We start from the raw sequence: 17,581 nt of genomic DNA, 5'->3' as shown, positions 1-17,581 counted from the left end.
TACATTATCTGTTGTGAGTTATTATGCGTAGAGTACGTAATAGATGCTTGAATAGATATTAAGTTTACATACGAATTAAATTTATTTAAAAAATGGAAATCTGGATTACATTTACTCTCCAGAATCTTCATTTAAACAATGACATAGTTTCTTCCAAATCTATGTTCATATTCATTTGATGAGAAGTACTCTACGAAATCTAAAAGCCGACGTAGTCTCCGGTATAAATTATTCTCGAGCGAACGAACAAACTGTCATATACGAGTATGTGTTCCTACGAGTATAATGTGTTTGTGTAAATTAATTCGCATTACACAGTTCACTGCTCACTCCGACGTCCTGTGGGCGTGAACATACACTGATATAACAATTGACTTCAGGTCACATTGGCTATTCAATGAACAGCTGATAAGTAGAACATAGGCCAAGTATAAACAGTAATACAGAATTAATTCACGACAAAAGCCAGCTTTTTAATGATTTACTTAAATGTTCTATTACAACTTATAATTAATAAAATTAATGTTGTGCTTACTGTAGGATAACTTGATCAATATTTTATTTGAGATCAAAATTAAAATCTATGCTAAGAAACTTACGTAAAATAGCTAATTGCGGACCGAACAAAGCGCGATTTGACGTTGACAGCTTTTTAAATAAATCACACCTGCGACACTTTATTGAAATATGGGGACCAACCGCTTTAAAAAATCTATTAACATCATGAGGCACTCAACAACAATAATAAAGAAGTCTTTAAAGTTTTGTCTTACGACCTCCTCCCCATAAAACATTTAAATGAAAAAGCAAATACTTTTAACCTTATCCAATTAAACATACTACACCTGCATTCTAATTAAAAATATTATAGCAAATTGTCAATATTAATGCTAATTAATAACTAAGTATATATGTGTATACATTTAAATATATAAATAGGCACAACCTAAGAAGTAAATATAAAATCGTAATCCTAGTGATTGAAGGTCCGGACTGACTGTGGAGAGAAAACGATATTTTCAGCGGGAGCGTAATTCTACAACGAATTACCAAATACCCTTAGGATTGCCGCAATTTAAACATGTTGAAGGTAAAGAACAACAAATTATCAAAACCCTTATCACCACTCTAGATATTTCAAATTATAACTAGAAAATTTAATAAACACACCTAGTGTAGTTTAAATATTATAACTAATTTCAGGGAATCTCATTTTATGTAAACTGTTTTTATGAGAAATAATTTCTAAAGCTTACGCGTCAAGGAGCTACAATGAACTGTCGGAGGTTCGTAATCACTCGTTGTATACTCGTAATAGTAAAGTCACATTGCCAACTCCCATAATATAAGTTATAAAGTTCTGGGTTGAAATTATAATATATTTTATTCTCAAATATAATTGTTAATCTAGCTAAAACATACAGCTCACAAAATGCTAAGGCTATTTAGGTTTTTGCTTCATGTACTCTATGTCCAAGGTCCATAAATAAAGCAGCTACGATGTAGCATCGCGTAGCTGCTACGTGATGCTCGTATCACACAGAACACGTTCCGTCAACACTGACGCTTCGCGATAAAAATTTGGCGGATTGATGAAAAAGTTTTTCATTTGGGGTTACGTATACTCGTGCATGTGTGTGGTTTAGCTATTTAAGATCCGCTACTAAATGGATTTCAGTGTTTTTGTGCCGACTCGAACCACGTCGAGAGGTATTCTTGTTTACATTCGCTTTTTTCTGATGTGTGTTCAACTAATGCATTTTAAATGGAAGCAAATGAACACTTGTGCCCTCTTCAGGTAAATAGATTGAAAATCATAATGGAGTTTTTCTCACTCTCGTCACCACAAAATCATATAATAACCACAAAGAGAATTTTCCAGACGCGATTTCAATACATTAGACATTAACAAATTGAGCAGAAAGTAATATTGAAGATAAAATGTAATCGGATCAGACCACGGGACCTCTGAGGTATAATTCAATCTGGAAGGGGTACGTCGGGCTATCGGCCGTGCGCTCCGTGGGCACAATGGCGAACCCTTGTATCGCGTGTGCTCGCAACCTAATAACTATATTATCTTTGTGCTGCCTTGTCTTGAGGCGAGGGATTGTGTCCATGGTTTACACGAAACTATCAGAATTAGTTTTCGTGCTTAATGTGACATGGATATGTGAATACTTCTATTGGCGACCTTTACAAATCTAGCAAGTAATAAATCGGAACTCTCCAAGGTACACATTTTGTTAAGCAATATTTTAAATTTTAAGTTTGTTAAGACCTGTTTTAAGCAATTTCTTAAATGAATTTGAGAGCGTCGATAGAAATAATAAATACGGAAATTTTTTAATTGTTCGCTTTGGCACTGGGACGCTCTGCGCGACCACTACATCTCACCCTGATCTTGTACCATGACCGTGACAAGAAAAGCTCAGCAATTCAATAACATGTTCTCTTACCCTGGTTGCAGAACTCGTTTCACTCTATACAGTTTTAGCCAAATCGAAGGGCTGAACCACCTTTAAATTTTTAATTTAAAGGTCGACATCTCGTTATTGGGTACTGAACAGAAGAGTCAAAATAATTACTATAGCTTACATTCGATGACATGTAAATTCGGCTAATTTCCTGTTTGCTGAAAACAAATAAAAAGTGCTATGTCTCATAAATGTAAACAATTCGGATACAATTAAACTTCATTAAAATGCAAATGTAATTAGCGCGGTTACCCATTCCAGTCTGTGCTCTCAACCAAATGCGTGATGCAGGGGCTAATACCAATAATACATTTACATTGTAACGTGCCACAAAAGCGGCCGTAAATTTGAAAATGTGCAGGGAACTATTATTATTTACTGAAATTAATTAACAATCATGTAGGAAAGAAAAATATATTTAAATAGACATTTTTAATCACCCACCTGTGAGAGACCAAATCATTTGCACCATAAACAATTTCTTAGAAGATTACAAGATGACCTTTAAAATTATATTATCTACCCAAAAGTATATTAAATACCGATTACTCTTGGCTGTCACATTCGCTAAATGTGTCGCTACTTTGTTTTTTATGATGTTTTTTCCAAATTTTAAATTTTAAATGGCTTTTCAGTAAAATTGCACAAATGTTGCTTAAACCACTTTCACCCCTCGTAATTATTTTCTAAAAATTCAAGATTCACTGTTGTTCGGGGAAACTTATAGTAGTGTTGGCGGTAGTAGGGTGTCTAGTCTCCTCTCCTTGCGGGCTGTCATTGCCCGCATGCTAGAGGACGAGAGTTCGTGGGAGGCCATGGCCAGATTTTGCGACCTGGTCATGGCGTTCCGCGAGGCTGAGGAGCGCAAAAGGGAGTGGGATCCCTCTTCGGCTCCTCAGCGAAGAAGGCGGGGTGGGCGACGCGGGCACGATGCTCCCGTTAATCTCCCGTAGGGACTGTTGGGTACTGGGTGCGGGGGCGCCCGGTGCTCTGCTGTTGGTTCCGTGGTGAGGCGGCACAAGGTGGCTCCTATGCGCCACTCACGGTGTGTCTCCCGAGACGACGTCCTACGGGATCTTCCCGGGGATGGGATCCCGTCCTATTGTCAGGATGGGTACCGGCGACGGCGAGCCTGCGGCGCGCATTGTGCGGTACCGTAGGTTTCGTGGAGTCGGAGTGGTGGAGCTCGATGGGGTTTAGTCGGTAGTCGGTTTTGCGGGGCGGGTCCTGCGTAGTAGACGCCGCGCAGCGCCTCGCGCGCCTTTCTCAAGGCGTAGTCTCCCGGTAGGAATTGGAAGATCCCTCTTCTTCTCTGGAGGCGCCGGAGTCCGACATAACCCGGTCTATTACCCCTCTCGACCGGGTATCCGTAAATGGATTCCCCAGCGTTAAAAAAAAAAAAAGGGTGTCTAGTCTAGTCTAGTAAGCAAACGATATTGACACAGCTACTAGTACTAGTGTACTCACATCAACTGAGGCAACTATGCCGAAAATCTAATCACCCACGTAGACACCAAATTTTTAAAAAAATACATACTTAACACACGCTCTTGGATGACTTACAGGAAGGAAGAATAATTTTATGTAATAAATAAAAAATCCTTAATATTTATATATTCGCGTTATTGGAGTGTAATGGGATGTACTGGTGGTCGTATTACGGGCCCGCAAGAGTCCCCCTGATTTCCAAACGGTAAAGCAGTCGTGCTTTGATAAAAAATATGTAGAACAGTAATATTACCAAAATCAATTTTATCGTAAATATTCATAAAACATGTTAAGATACACAATTTAAAGCGTCTTCATAAGCCGTAGAGAGAAGCGACAACAATTATTAAATTTCTTTAAAGTTTTTATATAAAGTTTTCTTAATTGGTTGGACTACACTACAAACAAGGACTTTATTAACTCGGATCCCAAGTGGGAGCTCCACTGGTGAAGCTTTACATGTTTATTATAGATTCCTTAATTGCCTCATTACGTATAAAGGCGAACTATATTATCTACAGTAAATTTATTACTACAAGTGAATGCCAATCTTTGTACGGTTAGTGAGAAGCACTCAGGTAAATATTATCAATTCCAAGGAATCCTTTCTGTCAATGACATTTCCGCGTCTTGACATCATAAGTTTCCTAATTCTTCTCCTGCGAATTGTTGTTTGTATTGACTGTTGTCTGCTTCTCTTAAACTTTTGCACTTTATAAAATGAAAGCGGGGCTCGTGGAGCACACACACACAAACGTATTATATAGAACACCCTCAGCCCCTAAATTATGATTTTTTGTTTTAAATTTAATTGTTTAAATTTTATTTTATACGTCTAATATATTTAATTATGCTTATAACTTTCATTCCACTTAAACATAAATATGTTTTACTGTGGTGTACCTGTCACTAGATAATCTTATAAACACATAAAGTAACTTAATATTATGTGTTTATAACAACTTAAAACAGTCTATTTCTCTTCTCTCTATCTTCTTCTCAATCGTGTCACTCTTGACGGAGTGATCATGATCGTCATATAATTTTGGAGAAAGCAAACTAGACACGTCTCATGAGGTTTTCCATCTCCCCCTGCTCGAGAGGTGGTACTACTGCGCTCTTGTAGGGAGGAAAGCTGGAACGGTATTCGGTCCACTAGTTATGCATCCATTCCAAAAAAAAACTTGAAACTTCGAGTACAAGCAAACAAGCTAACGGTTCATATAAAACAGAATATTCTCAAACTTGAGCGACACGAACAATATCGTACCCCGTTACGTCATGCGAGACCGAGTCTTGCGGTTATCGTCTTCAACTGTTCTCACGACGATATGAGCTGGCAACGATAGAGCCATCATCCAAATAGACATTAGGAAACGGCGGAGCAACTTGAAGTCTTTACGTGCACTCGGTGCGATTCTATTACTGTATTAGAAACTATACATTTCATTTTAAATGTTCTTTTTCGTCAGTTTGACTAGCTTTTGTTATTTATCTCCTTACCCTACTGCTTCACCTGCAATTATTCGTGAAAGCAGATATCGCTTCATACTGTAACAAAAGAGAAATTAACAGAAAACGACATCCATAATGAAAGTAGGTTGTAAGATGTGAAATTAAATCCATAAAATAATTCAAATTAGGGTTGTCTAACTTACAATTTAGTAAAGCACAGTACATCGTTCTTTAAATTGTAGTGTCCGTTGGGATAAAATATTTTATAATTTCATATATAAATATATTACTTATTTATACAATTTATCTTATTGTTCCGTTTGGTAGATATAGCAGAAACAACTTTCTAAAAATACACATATATACATGTATATAAAATTAATTAAAGTTAACTGTTTCCTTAATGTTGATATTGTTGGTAAACTATAATAAGTCCAACGCGTGTACACAATTGCTTAAGACAGTATTCAACAGAATTCATGACTAAACTACCCTCAATTTTCTACTATAAATACGAGTGGCTTTTGTCAACAATACGTTCCAGCTTGAGCAGCCGGAGCTTTCTCCTGTTATTGTTCTACACTTAATAATAAATGGAATTCGTCGGTAATGTGATTCTTAATTACCGTCACTATAGAAGGCAATTACAGTAATAAACATAGATAATACACATAAACTAGTTAGGTATAGATAAGCAACTCAAGCACTCTAAATTTTTTAAGGGCCTCGGCCACTAGATGGCTTTGCTTCCATTAGTTTCTCATTGCTCCTGTAGATGGTAGTAACATATCACCTATCCTATATTTTATTTTTAATGAAGGATTTTGTAAATTTTCAGAAACCACAAATTGATAAAATTTAATAAATTTGTTTATAACAAATCGAGACTTGTATGATATTTTTGTGATTGTATGATATTTTTTTTTTATTTTCTGTGTTTAGTTATACAATAATTAAATGCCTTAACTTTAACAACATATAGGTTAAGGGGATTCCGCTACAAGATGTTTCCATACAAACAAAATATTTGTCTTAAAGTATCGCAGTTTCAGGGCTCTGCTAATAAAGAGAATGACGTATATACATACATATATCTATGTATTATATCGGTTGTCTCTACTGCGTCTAATAAACGGAACAATAAGATAAATTGTGTTTAAATATCCACAGTTGGAAATAAACAATTTGGAATGAGCCCCCTTCCAGTGAGACCTCAACCGAGGTCATGTTTCAAGTTATTTCGTTTTCAAAAAACTATCACGGCGTGTACTGTGTATATATAATATATACATGTATATTCCGTGTTCGTGTAATAAGATCTGTGTTTTGCGTAATTACCTTGATTCTTTCTTGTACCTTACAAAAATGTATCTTATTTCATTCAGTATTTTCTCTAATCATAACCCATTCTTATATTTAGGCAATGTCATGTTTCATAACTTCTCAATTTTTTTTTGTTGTGGCTTGAGAATTATCATAACATGTTTAGTATCACATCTAGTTTTCTCTAATCTATATATTAAAAACCATTTCATAGAACGTTTGGGAAACACAGTTTCTCGTATTTAATACCGAGCTCGGATAACATGGATCGTTGAATCTAATTGAGTGGAGACGGCGGGCGGCTTGCGTTAAAACTTTCCAATTAAAATATTCGTAAATGCTTGCTTTTAGGTTATATATTTTATAATATTTTCATCCGTTTTCAATGTATGGTTCAATAACGAAGCTAAATAATATATGACCAACGTGTGATGAGCTTTTTACCTCACAAGAGTAGTATTCAACTAAATGTCTTTTGATAAAGTATTTTGTTCGTTTCGCGAATCGAAGACAATTAAAACTACTTTTACAGTTATATCTTGGCTTTTTTTTCATCTTTTCAGATGTTGTGTAACCACTCATCATCAGGTGGGCCTTTTGCTCGTCTGCCTACAAGGGCAATAAAAAAAAAATAGAACACCCGAAGCATATTTCCCAAAAATTTCAAATCCCTAATTTCACCGGCTCAGATGATTGTTCGGTTCACATTATGTCTGTAGTCCAAGGTTCTGTTAATATTATAGTTAGGTAAACTATTATTGTTTCACCACAACGAAGCAACTAAATATTATAAATATAGTATGAATTGTATTATATGACTTTATTATGTATTTAAGCCGTTTTCGTGAATACAGTCTTAGCGTACTGTTAGTAATATATTATTATTAATTTGAAAATAAATAAAAAATAAACCAGCTAATCTAATTCTCTATATATAAAAATGAATTGCTAAAACTCGAGAACCGCTGGACCGATTTAGCTAATTTAGGTCTTGAATCATTTGTGGAAGTCCAAAGAAGGCTTAAAAGGTAGATAAATATGAAAATGCTCGGAATTAAATAAAAATAACAATTTTGTTTTTCCTTTATATAAGTTTAAGTCTTTTATTTATCGATTGAGACAGCACGAAGTTTTTTTTTTTTATGATTGAAAGTTTACTGGTGGCCCGAAGGCCTTTCCAGTTTCACCAGGACAGGTGGGCGAGCAAAGGCTCAGCCAAGAGGGGTGGGATTTGCTACCAACTGCCCGAGCGCCTCCGAAGGAGACCTAACAACTCAAGAGCAATTGTTTCGCGAATGAATCTACTACCGGATCGGAATCGCGACCCGCTGAGAAGATCCGGCGAGAAACTCAACGAGCTGATTCATGGGTTAGGTTGCACGGCGAACTCTTTGTCGAGTTCGACGAGTACGGTTACCGAGGTCCCTAAGCCTGCTCCTAGAGCTGAAGGCGTCTAGTGCAAAGGTTATTGGATCTGATGGATCCGTAAGGACGTGTCTAGGGCGTCGACGGTGACTGGCTCCTGCATGATCAGGATTCGGGGAGTAGTCAGCGGCGGCTACGATAAGGCGATTATCATGACGCATAGCCTTATCGAAGTACCGTTCCGACGCTGACTTCATATATTTCTGTATAGATTCGAGGCCCAGGTCGTCGTGTAGGTCAACGTTCCTCACGAACCACGGAGCTCCGACGGCTAACCTGCAAAAGCGGGATTGTAGAGATTGAAGGGTGTCTATGTGTGTGCGGGCCGCGTGAGCGAACACCACACTCGCGTAAGTCATGACGGGCCTTATGCAAGTTTTGTAAAGTATCACCTTGTTCCGAAGGGACATTTTACTCCGCTTACAGATCATGGGGTAGAGTCTACCGAGAATAAACGCGGCACTGTCACGGACTGATTTTATATGCGGGCGGAATGTCATCGATGCATCCAGGGTAACGCCCAGGTACTTGACCTTCCTGGCCCAGGGTATGGATTGACTAAAGAGAGTAATCGGGGGTGTGAGATTCCTCCTCCTAATACGGGAGGAAATCCGTGTGGAGCTTCCCCTCTGAAATAGCACCGCAGTACTTTTCGCTGGGTTGATGTCTATGCGCCATTTTCGGAACCACTGTCCTAGGGCTGCGCTCTGAAGCTTCTTCGCGATTAGGGACTTGTTTCTACTGGAATAGTAAACAGTCGTGTCGTCGGCGAATAAAGCTAAATGGGTCGGCGGCGACCGGGGAATATCGTTAACGAATAAGCTAAATAGGAGGGGTGAAAGGACAAAGCCTTGCGGGACTCCAGCTGTGAGAGGTCGTGGGGAGGAGCGGGTTCCCTCGACTCGATATCGAAAAGAGCGGTTCGACAAGAAGTCCCGTATGATGAGTACGAGACTATCCGGCACACCCATGTTGAATAGTTTGAAAATCAAACCATTGTGCCAGACTTTGTCGAACGCTTTTGCGACGTCGAAGAAGAGAGCTCCCGTGTATAACGGTTTTGGTCGATTAAGCCCCACAAGAATGTGCTCCGTGAGGCGGTGCACCTGTTGAACGCATGAGTGATTTGTACGGAATCCGAATTGTTCATCGATGAGAATGCCCCTGGATGAGACAAAGTCTGAGGCGTTTGTAGAGCAGACGCTCATACAGTTTGCCTAGAGACATGAGGAGGCTAATCGGGCGGTAGCTCGTCGGATGATTTTTTGGTTTACCGGGTTTATGTATGCCGATAACGTCCGCTTCTTTCCACACCGCGGGAAAGATACAGTTCGCCATAGCGGCATTGAAAATAGATGCCAACATCACGATGAGTTGGACGGGTAGAAGTTTAATAACGCGGTTGGATATACCGTCGGAACCGGGAGCCTTGCAAAGACGTAGGTCTTTGATCAAGTCTTTAACTTCCATCGGGGTGACGGGTGGTAACGCATCCGAGGGTGGACAGCACGAAGTCTGCCGGATCCGCTAGTATAAAATAAAAATAATATATTATAAAATGTATATAGTAACAAACATAAGGAAACAAATCTCGTCGTCTACAAAAGAGGGTCATTTCGTCCGCGTCCATGGCATCTCAAGACATTCAACGGTATGTTTTTAATTTAGAATTAAATCGGACAATTAGAAACAAGCCAACCGTGCCATTGTTGTATTGTCGAGCGAGTTGAATACTGCGAAACGAAAGGCGCGTCGGCGTTGCCCGGGGGCGACCTGCACGCTGGGCGAGGGCGACGGACGTCTGTATTATTAAATAAAACACTGCATTTGATGTACTAATTAAGTTTAGGAGGAACCGCTTTACTCGTATATCTAGTAAGGTTTATCTGACTGTATCATTATGTATTAGTTGCAGCGGGATCGGAGACCGTTTATATACTAATCTAACGAAAGATTCATGAAATCAGTATTTTCTCAGTATGCGGTCAGAAGGTCATTTAATTTACGGTACTATATACACATTAGTGACAGCACGTGTAGGTAGTAGTAGCCCATATCGGTAAAACGGCCCGGGAGAGTATGACTGCAAGATACGTTTCGTTTTGTAGACCGGGACAGCCTTATGTCTTAACGCTTGCTCGCTGCTGCCGGTTTTATTGCTGCCTCTATTTACAAAGAAAAGACACGAAATCACACGAGTCTTGAAAAGTCGAAAAAGTAGTGATCCCAATAGCGGTGCATATTTGGATACGCTCAGTGACCTAAAACAATTAGTCAGAGATAGCACGTTGTTATGTAGTAGCGATAATTGCAAGTCATATATTAAGATAAAACGATTAGATAAACGATTATTGGCTCACGAGTAATCGATAATTATCGGCGCGTTGTAAAACAACTTGTTATCCTTCCTTTATCGGTTTCGTTCCTTTTAATAGATCTTTGATTAATCCGATCTAGATTCTGTTTCCAGGGGTTAAGGTCGAGAGCCCGTTGTATTTTTATAAATTGTAATCGAACGCGACTATATTTTTATTAATTTACGGGCTGGGCTGTCGATGCTATTATTATTTGTGTGAAATTGAATCAGCCACATCAACAGTGTTATCCTCAAACGTGTTTAGTAACAAATATGTATATTGAATTCCATTGAGAATGTTTCCTTAAGCCGTAGACAAAATTATTACTACTTTGCGTTTGAATTGCTAATAATAAACGCAATGTTGAATTGTATAAGTACTTTTAATTCTGTTTTTTTTTATTATTGCTTAGATGGGTGGACGAGCTCACGGAACAACCTTAATGCCGCCACCCACCTTGAGATATAAGTTCTGAGGTCTCAGTTTTTACAGTAGGTACCTTTTGCCCCAGCCTTCAAACCGAAACGCATTACTGCTTCATGGCAGAAATAGGCAGGGAAGTGGTACCTACCCGTGTGGACTCACAAGACGTCCTACCACCAGTAATTACGCAAATTATAGTTTTGCAGGTTTGATTTTTATTACACGAGGTTATTCCTTCACCGTGGAAGTCAATCTTAAACATTTGCTAAGTACGTATGCATTTCATTAGAAAAAAGTACCTGCTTGTGGGATCCGTACACCGGTGCATCGCTAGATACGATCGCACCGGACATCTTATACTTTAGGCCACTACGACTTCAGAATGTGTCGGTTACGATCTACACTGACTAGACTAGTATCACTGACTGCACACAAAACTCGAAATGAATTTTTCAATAACAAAGATGCCTGGTATGGGATGCTACTTGTGTGGATACTATGGCTCCCTGTCATTTAGATGGTACTTCGTCCCGCCTCGGTTCAGCTGCAGCTTCAGCAGAAATTACAAAAAAGCGGAAGTATTCGGGTTTGGGGTCTTCTTATTCTTTTTTGCCTTTCGCGGTTGAGACAATGGGCCCTTGGGGCCCTGAAGCAAAGAAATTTTTAACAGAAATCTCCAAACGCTTGAAGGAGGTTACACATGATGCTAAGGCTGGCTGGTACTTTGCACAGAGAGTGAGTCTGGCTGTCCAACGAGGCAACGTAGCCAGTATCTTGGGGACTGTGCCTCCTTCAAGCGCGTTGGAAGATCTGTTCTACTGTGTGGGTTGAGTTATGTTAAATTATTTTGATTTGATTTTTTGTTAATAAAAAAAACTTAAAAAAAAAAAAAAAACAAAGATGTGAGTTTGATTAATATACACGGTAATGTCTAAAAAGTTGTTATGAAATAGACACGGCACTTTGACAATTTCCCTTGAGCTTCAGTATAGAGCTGAAATAAGTGTTTAGTTGCCTGGAGGTTTCAGACCCTTCAGAAAAACTTGAATAAACGAAAATATCACATTACAGAACATTCTAATGTGACTGTAAAATATATGAAACAGTATAATGTAAGTAGCCTAGCGCCAGTGAAGCTTTGATTAGATTAACAAGCGCGCGCACAAAAGAGCGTCAGAAAGTTGACAGACGAACCCGAACCTAAGTCATTCAACGAATCAGGGAAATTGTTCATGTTTGACAAATATAATTACTTTCGGCGACTTCAGAAATTTAATCACTTGCTCAAGAATTTGTTTCAAAACTTTAAAGGCGGGTCTCGTTTGTAATGTATTTCTCGTTCGTACGGAGGTCGTTACAAGTTATTACGAACAACCAAACGATTTATGCAATTCTGTTTTGCTAATTTGTCATGAAACAAAATGTTTGTTCTGCTCCTATTGTGAGTAAGTTAGAATCGAAGCAAAGTTCGACACGTAGTCGCGGGGTCGCGTTTGATTTCATCTGTAGTTTAAGTGAGTGAGGTGTTCGGCTCGTTTTTCTCCAACTTGATGAATATTTATGACAACCGTAACGCGATCTGCTCGTGTTTGTCAAAGGTTACCACCTACCCTCTGTTATTCCAATTTTTTTAAGTAAAATATTAAAAAATACTACGTTTTCTCGTAATAAAATTGGAATTGCTTTTAAATTACGTATAAAATATATTATTTAAAAATAAATAGAGAATATTTTATAGCTTAGAAAGTCTTATATGTAATACAACCAGCAGACATGTAGTTATCAATTTACGTAATACTTCGAATTTATTAATCAGTCTAGAATTTAAATCCCATCAAGTATGATTTGAGCAATATTGATACAACCCAACTATCGAAGGAACTGATAAAATAAATTATATCGCGGTCAAAGTAGAGAAGAAACTAACCGAAGAAATCGTATTCTGAAGAAAAATCTTTTATTTAAAGAAATGAATAGGTATAGCGCTCGGAAGTTTGTCGCGTTTTAAAAGAGGGCTTATGACTAGCAGCTTATGGCAGAATGTGACATGCTGTAATCGCCATAATAACACGGAGTCCCTGACGCGTTCCAAATGATTGGCAGCGGCGAGATTTCCGATGGAGAAACTGCGTGTCCTGTTTCAAATGAAAGAAAACCCATGCTTTCTATGTAGTTATATTAATTATAACCCGCCTAGGCATGTGAATCTGCACACAGGTTGAAATTTGAATTTTATAGTCTAACTGATGCTCAGTCAACAAACGAGAAAGCATGACCTCTTCGTGTCAGAATCGTGCTGAGTATCCACGAGAGCTCACGTTAAGCCCCATTAATATTTTTTCAGATTTATATATAATATCTTTTCATAACACGGTGTTCTTTTTTTCTTCTACGATTATGTCCATTTATTATACATGAGAGCTTCCTGCCAGAATATTTGGATCCACGAGATAAGGTGCTTCCAAAAGTAAACGAACATTCAAATAAAAGATATACTCCTGTATAAAGTCTTCAATTATAACCCTTCCTTGACTTTCCCGGAGACGCTTCGGAACAAAAAACTTTGAGTTGAAACTTTGAAAGTACAATTAATTAAAAAAAGTCTAATGACAACCTGTTCATGTTCAAATTGTCCGAGTCTACAGGGTTTCTTCTGGAACTACACAGTAACTAACGGAGCTTGTTTCAATAATAATGATGAAAAATCGGAAACAAATTAACACATTGTAAAGTATTATAGTACTCGGTCGCAGACATTTTACTACTTTATTTTTGGTGGATTTCCTTCATGAACATTATAAGCCTTGACAGAGATGAAATTAAGAAATTGCAATGAAAACTAATGTATCAATTTCTTATTTTCAAACACACACAGTTGTAGTTTGTTTTCGTTGGTTGTTTGTGCTCAAACAACTTTATTTAATTGAATTGTAACTTCGAACAGTTTTATATAGCTCTGGGATTGTTTGTCGGCAGTATGTTCAGAGTTTCAATACTGCTTAAAAATAATAATAAAGGGTGTTGGTTTCGGAATCATGAAAAAACTCTCAAAAGAAAAATAATTTAATGAACTACTTATATATGTGACTATAAAAAAGTTAATAGAAAGTTTCGCAAACATGACAAGGGCCAATCTAATGCAATATATATTATATGAGATATATAAAAATATATATGTGAGCCACTAAATCTACCACGAAGTTAATAAAATGTACAACAATATAGTCGCATACACGTTTGTTAATATTTATTTGAAATCTTTCTGCACGGATGCAGTGCAGTATAGGTACGTGCGTGTGGTACGCACATGAGAGCGGCAACTACAGCTACTTAGTACACACTTCAGCGACTTGAATCTGTTCTCTTATTAGATTGTGACGCGATTTAATGCCACTTGTCCTCACTCGAGATGTGTGTTGATCATAGTCGCTGCTAGCCCAACAGTGGGCATACTCTGAGCAACATAAGCGAGGTTACAATAATACTAAATAAGATCCTCTTATTGGCCTCTCTCTGTCTCGAGCCCACGCTACCAGTAAATAAAATCAGTGCGTGAATGTAAAGTTTATACGTTAAGTAAACTAATATTTATGTGCTCTGTCCGCCTCCATCACAGATCGCTAACAAGGGTATTCCATTAAAGGCTTTTGGGAGACTTTAACAACTACAGTTAGATGCCGTGATCGCTTTTAATTTTACACTTCTGCAATACATTTTTTAATTTATCATCTGTACCTTCGTCGTTTCTCAAATTTGTACATTTCAGTAATAGTCTATATCCTCATAACATTATAATAGTAATATCACGGAAGAATTTATTTTAAAAACCTATGAACACTTCATTACTTCTATAAATTGTATGAGATTAGTATAAAATGAAACTTTTAAATTGATTGTAAATAAGTTCTCATCTACGAGCTTTACTGTTTGTTGTAAGTAACTGGATGCATCGCGTATAATCACAACGCAAACAATGAAATGGTAACTCTGCTCTTTATCAAATTTTTGTCTACGACTCGTGATTGTAAATAATTTATGGTAATTTTCTTCAAACTCAACAGTTTGACTCTCACTGTAGGAACTCCAATAACAATAGCGAATATTATTGTACGCACAAAATTGTTCCGTACTGTAACTTTGTCAGTGTTGGAGGAGCTGCACTTAGTGCCGGCGACAGGTGACAGCTACCAAAGGGACGTCACTCAAAATGTCAGTATTAACAAACATGAGACAGATGTACGAGTGTGTACACGTGGAGCATCTTTGACTTATTCAGGGTAAATGTATTCTTTATTGGAGCATTTCGCAATCGCCACAGTCGGCGTCGTCGTCGTGGCCTAAAGGATAAAACGTCCGGTGCATTCGTATCTAGCGATGCAACGGTGTTCGAATCTCAGGCGGGTACCAATTTTTCTAATGAAATACGTACTCAACAAATGTTCACGATTGACTTCCACGGTGAAGGAATAACATCGTGTAATAAAAATGAAACCCGCAAAATTATAATTTGCCTAATTACTGGTGGTGGGACCTCTTGGAGTCCGCGCGAGTAGGTACCACCTCCCTGCCTATTTCTGCCGTGAAGCAGTAATGCGTTTCGGTTTGAAGGGTGGGGCAGCCGTTGTAACTATACTTGAGACCTTAGAACTTATATCTCAAGATGGGTGGCGCATTAACGTTGTAGATGTCTATGGGCTCCAGTAACCACTTAACACCAGGTGGGCTGTGAGTTCGTCCATCCATTTAAGTAATAATAAAATAATAATAAAAAGTCAGGTCCGTCCGCGGGACGGAACAGTTGTGCCAGGTAGCTCGGGTAGCTATCGACGCATATGGAATTATTAAAATTATCTGTCATCGTATAAAAATAATATACTTTTTTTCTTTTAGTGTATACCGTCATAGACAAGACTTTTAAAATTATTTACGAACATACAACCCGATACAACCCGTGCTCACTCACACGCAGTGGAGCTTGGAAGACGAAATGTGTGTATATTTTATTTACTTTGCTATAATAAAGAAGGAATTAAAATCAAGTTTGTGTGAAGCAACCAACAGTTCTATTGGCTCAAATCGAAAAGAGGATCTCACGTTTATATTTAGATATTATAGCTGTCTGTACCTTTGTGACAAGAACAAGAATTTTACACAAGACGGGAGTGCGGCGATGCGGGCGAACTAAGCGCTGACAGCTGACTCTGTCGCACAAGCGGCTATGAACGATATATTATAAAAAGAAGTAGTACAATGACAGTAGTGCTATGTTATCATTTAACTAAAATATCCCTTATCATCAAACATATGTAGCGCGCCTCAATACTGACGTACCATAGTTATATCCGAAGATAACCGCTTATCAGCGATTAGGTCGTAAATGTTGTCATGACATTGTCTTTGACATTATTTTCAGCACAAACTTGACAATGAATAGCCGTGGTAGTACTTCAAATCAGCATCTCGTGTTGAGATCGAGTATAGTTGTTAAAATGCGGCGCGATGATCAGAGACAATATCAGGACAATATCAAGCGGTATCTCGACTGATAAGTACAAATTTATACAAGGCTGCCGATTAAACAAAATCCAGTAAGTTGAGATTCTATGTGTATGTGTCATGTCAACACACTCTACCTGAACTGAAACGTTTCATAGTATAATAGACTATGTTGGTTAAGCCTAGTTCAGCACCTACACGTCATCTATATATAAAAATGAATTACTGTTCGTTAGTCTCGCTAAAACTCGAGAACGGCTGGACCGATTTGGCTAATTTTGGTCTTAAATTATTTGTGGAAGTTCAGAGAAGGTTTAAAAGGTAGATAAATATGAAAATGCTCGGAATGAAATAAAAATAACATTTTTGTTTTTCCTTTGATGTGTCCCCCGTCGGACGGATTCCTTGTGTTTGTTTTAAGTTTATTTTATACAAAAGTTTAGGTCTTTTATTTATCGATTGAGGCACTACGAAGTCTGCCAGGTTGGCTAATGTCTCCTCCTCCTCGAGTTGTGTTCCTCATGTCTGAGGGTCGTGACCACCATCACCCATGAGCTTCAATCTTAGGATCTTTTTCCACTTTCCCCTGTCCACGGCGTCATGCAGCGCGCTGTACACTGTACTGTCCAAAGCGGTGCGGATCTGATCGGACCAACGAGTATGGCTGCGGCCTCTAGATCTGTTGCCTTCAACTTTCCCTGTGATCATAAGTTTTTCCAGGTTATCGCCGTCTTTCCTCGCAATGTGACCAAAATATTCGAGGATCCGCTTCAGACATACAGTAGACAGTCTGATTTTGATGTCCAGTTGCTTCAATATCGACACGTTAGTCCGGAAGGCTGTCCACGGAATTCTTAGCATGCGTCTCCAACACCACATTTCGAAAGCATCGATGCGCATTCGGTCTGCTGCTTTCAACGTCCATGTCTCAGCTCCATACAAGAAGATAGAGAAAACAAGAGTCCGCACCAGTCTGGTTTTAGTTTTCAGGCCTATCCCTCTATTCTTCCAGTCTAATAAAAATAAAATAAAATATTTAAGAAAAAACGACTTAAACTCTCTGTATACTAAACTGCAGTTTATTAGGAACAGACCTAATATTATTATTGACAAAAAGCAAAAAAAGTGTTTTTATGT

General features: G+C 38.2%; 1 protein-coding gene across 2 annotated transcripts in view; it reads left to right on the top strand.

The window, feature by feature from the left end:
* Positions 1–17,581, top strand: part of LOC101739615 (adenylate cyclase type 6) — a 203,776-nt gene that overhangs the window by 53,488 nt on the left and 132,707 nt on the right. The gene's annotated exons all lie outside the window — the stretch shown is intronic.

This window comes from Bombyx mori, chromosome 1 (genome assembly GCF_030269925.1).
Source record: "Bombyx mori chromosome 1, ASM3026992v2".
NCBI lineage: Eukaryota > Metazoa > Arthropoda > Insecta > Lepidoptera > Bombycidae > Bombyx > Bombyx mori.
Note: the sequence above shows the minus strand (reverse complement) of the source record. Positions and strands in the feature narration are given on the sequence as shown.